Source organism: Canis lupus, chromosome 23 (assembly GCF_011100685.1).
Source record: "Canis lupus familiaris isolate Mischka breed German Shepherd chromosome 23, alternate assembly UU_Cfam_GSD_1.0, whole genome shotgun sequence".
In the NCBI taxonomy this organism is placed as follows: domain Eukaryota; kingdom Metazoa; phylum Chordata; class Mammalia; order Carnivora; family Canidae; genus Canis; species Canis lupus.
Window position 1 is genome coordinate 5,100,773 of NC_049244.1, and position 8,947 is coordinate 5,109,719.

Consider the following 8,947-nt stretch of genomic DNA (forward strand, 5'->3'; position numbering starts at 1 on the left):
TATTTCATGTTCTAGCATGAAATTCATGGCATGTTCATGGCATTCATATTTCTTATTGGTTTGTAAAAGCTTTCATTTTAATGAGCATATTATTCTTTTTGTTACCATTTTATTTTGCAAATACGCACAGCTTGTGGTTTCTCTTTTACTTTTGCTTATTGTATTTTTACATAAAGTAGTCTTCACTTTTTATATAATAAGATAAATATTTTTTCCTTTTGTCTCTTTGTTTTGAAAATATATTTGGAGAAGCCTTTTTTACTTTGAGATAAGGCAGTACATCATGTTTAGGTTTTTAAGGCTCTTTGTTCACACGTAACTTTTAATCTATTTAGAAATTGTTTTCTATACAATGCATGGTGGAAACACATTTTTTCCCAATAGGAAAATATTTAATCCCATAGTAATTAATAAATAATAATGTCCTTCATTTTTCATTTGACCAAAATTATATGCCAAAAATTACAAATATACATGAGTATCTGTTTTAAGTTTTCAATAAGAATTTTAATACACTTGGGATGCCTGGGTGGCTCAATGGTTGGATGCCTGCCTTCAGCCCAGGCCATGATCCTGGAATCCCAGGATTGAGTCTCCATCGGGCTCCCTGCATGGAGCCTGCTTCTCTCTCTGCTTCTCTCACATGCCTGTGTCTCTGCCTCTCTCTCTCTCTCTCTCTCTCTCTGTGTGTGTCTCATGAATAAATAAATAAAATATTTTAAAAAAAAGAATTTTATTACACTTATTAAGAGAAGACAAAAAGTGTATCATTAGAGGTTAAGGATGGCAGGGTGAGGGGAAAGGAGTTTTGAGAGAGTAGATAATTTACATGAGATCTACGATTATGAATGCTGTAATGGCACAGAGCTGGATCAGGAAGCAAAAACTAAAGCAATGCTTCTCAAGTCTCATAATGCATATGTGTCACTTAGAGATTTTGTTAAATATAGACTGTGATTCGATAGCCCTCAGGTGGGGCCTCTGATTCTACATCTTTAACATGTTCCCAGGTGACAATAGGGCTGCTGCTCTGCAGACCACATTTTCAGCTGTTGGAGACCAGAGTGTCTATCTGGGTCTTCATGTTTCCTTTATTCCTATGCATTCTCTGGTGTGAGTCTGTTGCTGAGACTTGGCTGACACTTATGAATTTACTTCTTCACATCTTCCTTGTAGACAATCCCTGTTTATTTGCTATTGTTCTACATTTTCCCTTGTCTTATTTGCTTGAATCATAATTGACACTTTTGTCTTTTGTGTCCCAGATGAAACGATTTTGTCAACCTTAACAGGTGTGATACCATATCCTGGTCCTTCCTCTTGCACTGTTCCATGTTGTCTGTCCTCTTCAATGAAAGGAGAAATCACTTTCTGTTTATTTCCGATAACATTGGAAATACAATGGGAATAAAAAAGAAAACTTTACACCTGACATCTGACACTCAGCATTTTTTGAAAAGTTAATTTTTAGGCCCTATATTATGTTGAATTTAGAGAATGCCAAGATTCTTGGAAAATGAAACATGTTAGCTACTTCAGTAGAAAGAAACAATAACACTATTTCTTTGACATTGAGCCTCCTAGCTTGAACACTGTAGTTAGGTTTTATTGTATAAGCTTTTCCTAACATGTCTTTATCTGTCATTAAAACTTTAGAAAATTCATCATGCTGTTAGGTTGTTAAAGAAATATAGATTTCATTGCATTTAAGTAAGAATAACTTCTGAAATTAATAGAGTTGTTGACATGCATCGTTAACTCTTGACATTTGTGTTTTCTGAATCTTTGCTGAATGAAAGTAATAACTGTCTGGAATTTTCATTCAATTAGTAATTATTTAATTTTTAAATTTTTTAGCATGAAACCGATTAATTTTGGCTCTAAGTTGCTTTCTCAGGGAGAATATTTATTTAGCTCTTAGATCAGTCTAGAAATCCTGCTATTTTGCCAAAAATAAAATAACTGGTTCAATCTGGCAAACTTTGCTTCAACATGGGGAAAGATGGATTGTGATGAGACTCAGTGAGGGAGTGGCTGAATAGAATAATGCATGATTTTTCCCAAGTCAGATCACTTCTAATCAGAATTCTCAGCTTCCCTAGCAGGAATGGAGAGAACTTTTCTTAAGACCATGCATGAACCTCTAGTCAGGTTCTTCTCAAGGTACTTTCCAGAAAAATCGCAAAACTTCAAGACGTTTTGGCTTTTTTGCTCTTCATAACACTTTTACACAAATGTTTGCATTTTTGTGGGTGCTGGGATACTTCAGGGACCCTGAGTAAATTAACCTTGGGAATCTCATAAAAATACACTGATGAAGAAAGATTTTCAGTAATTGTTCTCTTTTTACTTTTTTAAAAAAATGTTTTATTTATTTATTTGAGAGAGAGAGAGAGAGAGAGAGAGAGGCAGAGACACAGGCAGAGGGAGAAAAGCAGGTTCCATGCAGGGAGCCCGACATGGGACTCGATCCTGGGTCTCCAGGATCACACCCCAGGATGCAGGTGGCACTAAACCACTGCACCACCAGGGCTGCCCTCTCTTCCTACTTTCAAAAATAATCTTTACTCTTTAACATAGAGACTGAAGTTGCCTTCTCCAGCTTTTAGAAAAATATACACATTGAACTCAGTGCAATATTTCTAACTGGCACCATTCTATATTATGTGCAAGTGCCCCTCCAATTATTACTGTATGTCAATTTTTATTAGACAGGAGGTGGCTCTGTGAGTCTTGATTTCCTGCCAGTACAATCAAATGTGAGCTGAAGGAATGGAAAGAAAATGTTACTTTCAAAATCCTAGTGAGGAGTATATTGCTTATAAATTACTTAAAAAGTGAGTTGTGTTTCAGTTAAGTGATTACAAATGTCTTTAGTGGATGCAGTGTCTGAAATGGGCATTCAATTAATATTCTGCTTCTTCCTAGTCCATGCACAATGCAATTTCAAAATTTTATCTTTCAACAGTCCCATTCTTATGGACTGAATTTTGTCCCCCCTCAAATTCTTATGTTGAACCTTAGCCCCCCATGTGACTGTATTTGGACATAGGGTCTTTGAGGAGGTAATTAAGGTCAAATTAGGTCATAAGGATGGGCTGTAATTCAGCAGGAGTGGTGTCCTTATAAGAAGAGGAAGAGAGAGCAGACCTCTCTTTCTTTATCTCCTTGTGTCTCTTTCTCTCTCTTCAAGCATACCCAGAGAAGAGATCATGAGAGGACATGGTGGAAAAGCAACTATCTACCAGCCAGGAAGAGAATCTTTATCAAAAAATAACCCTGATGACGCTTTGATCTTGGACTTCCAGACCTTTCTAGGCCTGTGAAAAAATAAGTTTCTGATGTTTAAGTCACTCGGTTTGTGGTATTTTGTTAAGGCATCCTTAGCAGTTGCATGCTCATTTTTTTCACATTTTTTACTTTTATAATGATTCTTTCTTTTAGAAGCAAGTGTTCTGATGGAATGAAAATAGGTTGATGGAAAAATGGGGGGTGAGTAATGACTGAGTGGATTGGCTTATTCTTAAGTCATGACTTGTATTGATATATACCAAGTTGAACTGAGGTGACCCATCCTCCCCCCCCAAAAAAATATTTGAATACATTGAGAGCCAGAGTGTGTTCCGTTTGTTTAGGATCTACAGTGCTTAGTCTAGTATCTGAGATATAGAAGCTTTCTAATATATATTTGAATAATGAAGTGAATAAATCAATGAAATCAGTTTCCAATTAGATCTCCTAGAGACATTTAAAAGTATGCTATCTCTTTGAAATACAACAATGCAGTAAAGTATGTTGAGTTTTAATAATTTGGTGAGGCTACAATGACATATATTATAGTTCTTGTTATGAATTCTACTGTTCCCAATGCTTCTACTGAAACAGCCATGACTAAGGCTGGACAATTTATATTGTCCAGCCAAATTATATTTCATCCATGTTCAAATAATAAATTTTTGCTACTTGATTAGTATTTTTTTAAAATTTTTATTTATTTATGATAGTCACACACACACACAGAGAGAGAGAGAGAGAGGCAGAGACATAGGCAGAGGGAGAAGCAGGCTCCATGCACCGGGAGCCCGATGTGGGATTCGATCCCGGGTCTCCAGGATCGCGCCCTGGGCCAAAGGCAGGCGCGCTAAACCGCTGCGCCACCCAGGGATCCCGCTACTTGATTAGTATTGACCTCATGTCAGACAAGTCAGTGTACCAGGCAAATCCCTATCCACCAAGATTGCATGTTCCCCCCAAAAGATTCATAGAACGCTGGTGGTACCTGAAATAAATACCAGTTCTAGGGTCATCTCTCTGTGTTTTTCTCTCTGTTGTCTCCATCTTTGTCTTAAGCAGAAAAGTCTCAAGATACTGTCAAAGGAAACAGTTTTCATGCAGCCAGAGGAGTATTGCTATGTTATATTAGGATTAAGCCATCAACACGAATCAAATTCCCCTTTTATATGATGTAACTGTAATGTACTGTTAAACTTTGCATTTTTCTTTGCCCCAGTGGAGTAAATGCTTAGGCTTATATAAGGTTTCCCTCCTTACTATTAAAATGTACTCTTTTGAGTTTTGTTTCAGATGACAGATATGATCATAAGTGTTTGACAAGGCAGAAGTCGTTAGAGACAGGGGCACTTGGATGGCTCAGTCACTTTCAGCTCAGGTCATGATCCCAGGGTTCTGGGATCGAGTCCTGTTTCGAGAGGGAAGAAAGGAGGGGAGTGTCCCTGCTCAGTGGGGTGCCCCTGCTCAGCGGGGTGCCTGCTTCTCTCTCTCCCTCTTCCCCTTCTCTCTGCTTGTGCTCTCTCTTGCTACCTCTTTCTCAAATAAATAAAGAAAATCTTTTTAAAATTTTTAAAAATAAAATTAGAGGATATTGAATGTTTTTGTGTATCTGAAATCTCCAAATGCAGCAATGAAGTAAGAGTCCAGAGAAATTCACAGAGTACCTTTTCTAGATGCTGTGGTATAGGCTCTTTATGTACAATTAATCATTTAATCATCCACAAGGTGGATATGATTATATTCATTCCAAAGATAAGGGACTAATCTGAAGGTAGTGTGTGCATACACCCAGCTAAGAAATGCTAGAGCTAGAATTAACATTCAAGTCTTTCTGGCATCCTTTTCAATGCAAATACATAAAAGATGTATGTCAAGGTGTGTACAATGAGGCATAATTGATAAATTAGATATGGTAATGTTTAGACTTAAGTGAATTAATTTAAATTAATTTTAAATAAATATTCCCCCTTTTGCTAACTCCCACTAAAAAACAATGAGGAGTTGAGGGGTGCCTGGATAGCACAGCAATTAAGCATCTGACTCTTGGTTTCACTCAGGTTCTGATCTCCCAGTGTGGTGAGATCAAGCCCTGCATTGGACTCAGTGCAGAGTCTGCTTGAGATTCATTCTCCCTCTTCCTCTATTCCTCCTGCTTCTGTGTGCATTCTCTATTTCTCTCTCTCTCTCTCTCTCTCTCTCTCTCTCTCTCTCATAAATAAACAAAGCTTTAAAAAAATTTAGGAGCTGGAATAAATTATAGACATAAGCCTGCCATTCACTGAGTACTTTTCCTTATGACAGAAAATAGACCAAACACTTTAAAGCTTTAGTTCATATATTCCTCAGAGGGAATGGTGTAGGTGCTGTTATCTACATATTACAGATGAGGTAAGTGGGACTCAGAGAAGTTCATCAACTTACTCCAGGTCACATAGCTTTCAGTGGCAAAGTTGAGACTCAAACTGGGTCTCTGATTCCAGAGCCTCATCCTTCACCACCACTCCCTTCTGTAACACAAGCGCAGACTCCACTTCCGGACTAGCTTTTTCAGGTTTTATCAGAGGTCCTAAGCCTGGGAATGGAGCTAAGACGGGGCTGGGCTGAGGTTAAGGAAGAGACAGGGCTATGTTTCTACTAAACATACAGAATGACAAGGGCATCAGAATATAGAGCTTCAAGCAGTGTGTATCCCACAGTCAGGAGAAACCCTCAAGCATTTGTGTTTACTCTGTGTACAGTGAGTATGGATTGTAAAGCCTGTTTCAAGGAGGGCATGGATACAACTTGTTATGGCTAAAGTCTTAGGACAGTGTTGCCTCTTGAAATCTGAAAAATCTGTTTCATGACTCTGGATAGTCCTGGAAATTCCAAAATACGTTTCTTTCCAAATTCTTGTTTTGAAGAGAAGTATTATTGGTCTTCATTCCAGAAACATGGAGTCATTTTTCATTTTTTAAAAAATTGTTTGTTTTTCAAGATCACATTAACATTTTGTACTGCCACATCAGCATTTTTTTCTATGATTCATAAGCAGCCAGCTACCTCTATAGGGGAACTTATTAGGATCAAACTCCACTTTGCTTTAAATTGTTACAACCCATATGGAGACTTTCTTGGGTGATTTCCCTCCATTTCCTGCCATTCTGTCTTCCCCCAAGCATCATTACCATGTTCATTTTATTTAGGACCTGGTGGTATTCTGGTTCCTTTTCTCTAAATATAAGCTTTAGAGTAGGGCTGCCCGATATAGTTAGTAACTGAGATCCACACGTGGTTATTTAAATTTAAATTTATAAAAATTACACAAAATTAAAAATTTAGTTTCTCAGTTAGCCACAACTAATGTGGCTAGTGGCTACCATATTAAATATAGCAAATATGGAATATTTTCATTTTCACTGAAAACTCTAATGGGAAGCATTACTTTTGAGCTTCAATTTCCTAGAGAAAATATAACTTAATGAAATATTGTTGTATATTATATTAATTTTCATGGATTTATTTACTTCTTTACTGCATGTCTCTTCATGGAGTACCTTGCACATAGACCTCTTCATTGCAGGGGAATTATATATACCTTTGCCCCATTGTCATCAAGTTTGGTCAGATGATTTGCTTTGTCCAGTGAACTATGAGCATAAGCAATGTGTGTACTTCCTAAGGAAACATTTTTAACAGCCAGTGTGTATTTTACTATGAGATCTTTTCCCTCAGTCTTGAAGCAAGCAGTGTTTGAAAATAGGACTTCTTCTGAGTCCCTGGGTGAAGGCAACATGGAGGAGAACTGAACACATCCATGATCAATATTTAATGTGGACAAAAAATAATCTTTGTTTCAACTCACTATTTTTAATATCATTTATTATTGCATACTAACTTGACTTAAACTGACTGATACACACATGAACTCTCAATATTCTAGAAATGAAGCCAAGAGACTTTCTTCAGTGATATTCTATGTAGGGTTGAGATGGAAGCCAGGTAACAGGGAAAAAATCATACAGATGATGCAGTTGATGATCAAGTTCATTGAGTTATACAGAGAATAAAAGGTTAGCCCCTGGATGAATTGGTTGAGCCATGTGACAGGACAAGAGCTGATATTTTTGGACTTTATTCTATAATCAAGTGTCCACAGAGTGATTTTAATCCCGAGGGTATGAATAGCCCTCAGATGAAGAGCCCTCTGTGTGAGAAGATGTGCTTTCTGTAGTCCAGTGATTCTTTTCATTTATTCTAATGATGTCTCTGGTATCTGCATGGGGGAGCTTCTCCTCTTTTCATTTCAAGGGCATTTCCCCCCATTCCAATGCTATCTTTATGTTTTGTAGTTAGGTCAGTGGAGTAATAATAAATACAAATTACACACTAAGGGATTGAGGAGTTGAAGGTAAAGTAGGCAGTAAGTTAATGACTTGCTCACCTGAGGAGGAGATGTAGATGATATTTATTTATTTTTTTACTTTACTTTTATACTTAGATTCTTGTGTTAATTGAAATAAGAAAGATTTAAAATCATCATTTCCTTGCAGGCAGGATCCTTGTTGCTCAGGGGAACTAAGAACATTTCCAAATGAAGAGAGTAATGATGGAGAGTCAGAGACTCACAGTTGTATCTCTTGAATATTTGAGTCAGTAGAATTTCCAGATCATCACTGATACATCTCTGTAAAAATGAATTTCTGAGCTAAAATACTCCAGAGAAAGGGTCATTATCCCATGTGATTGAAAGAGCACTGGTCCAGGGATAAGATGCCTTGGCACTGAATACTATCAGTATGTAAGAATTGGGGGGAATACCTTCACTGATATGACCTTTGCTCTGCTTCCTATAAAATGGATCCTTTGTCTCTTTGATATTACTGGCTCTAATTTTTGGGTGAATTTTAGCAAAATTATTGACACATCTTCAAAAATACATATATTATAAGTGTGGGTATATTTTTAAAGAAAAATAGACTATGCAGAAATTGTAAAATTTTATTGGCATACTGGAACAATATTTCTGTATAGTACTAAAATTAAGATAGTATTAACCTGAAATGCATTGTTTTAAGTTACTGTGCTAGTTACCATTGTCAGGAAAACCACTAAGAAAACATCTCAGGAATTACAGTTGTTTTTTTTTTTTTTAAATAAAAGGCAAGAAAGTAGAAATAGAACTCTAGAAAAATATTTAGTTAACACAAAAGAAGGCAATAATGTAAGAACAGGGAAACAAAAGCATAAGATGTATAGAAAACCAATAGTGAAATTGCAAATGTAAATACTGCCTTCTGTGTAATTACGTTAAATATAAAGAGATCAAACATTCCATAAAAGTGTAGAAATTGGTAGAGTGGCATTAAAAATATCTAAATAGATGTTTACTATATAGTGACACTATTTAAAAAAAAAGCAGGTTGAAAGTAAAAGGATGGAAATGGTATACCATACAAACAGCAGCCTAAAGAAAGCCAGAGTACTATACTAATATTAGATGCCCACCCAAAAAAACTTTAAGACAGAAGTTTTTTATTAGAAAAAAGGAGGGATATTTATTATGATAAAGTTGTGAGTCAAAAAAGAAAGATATTACAACTCTATATATACATCTACAAAACAGATATAAACCTGACATAATTGAAGGGAGAAAAATTCCATTCAACAAGAGTAG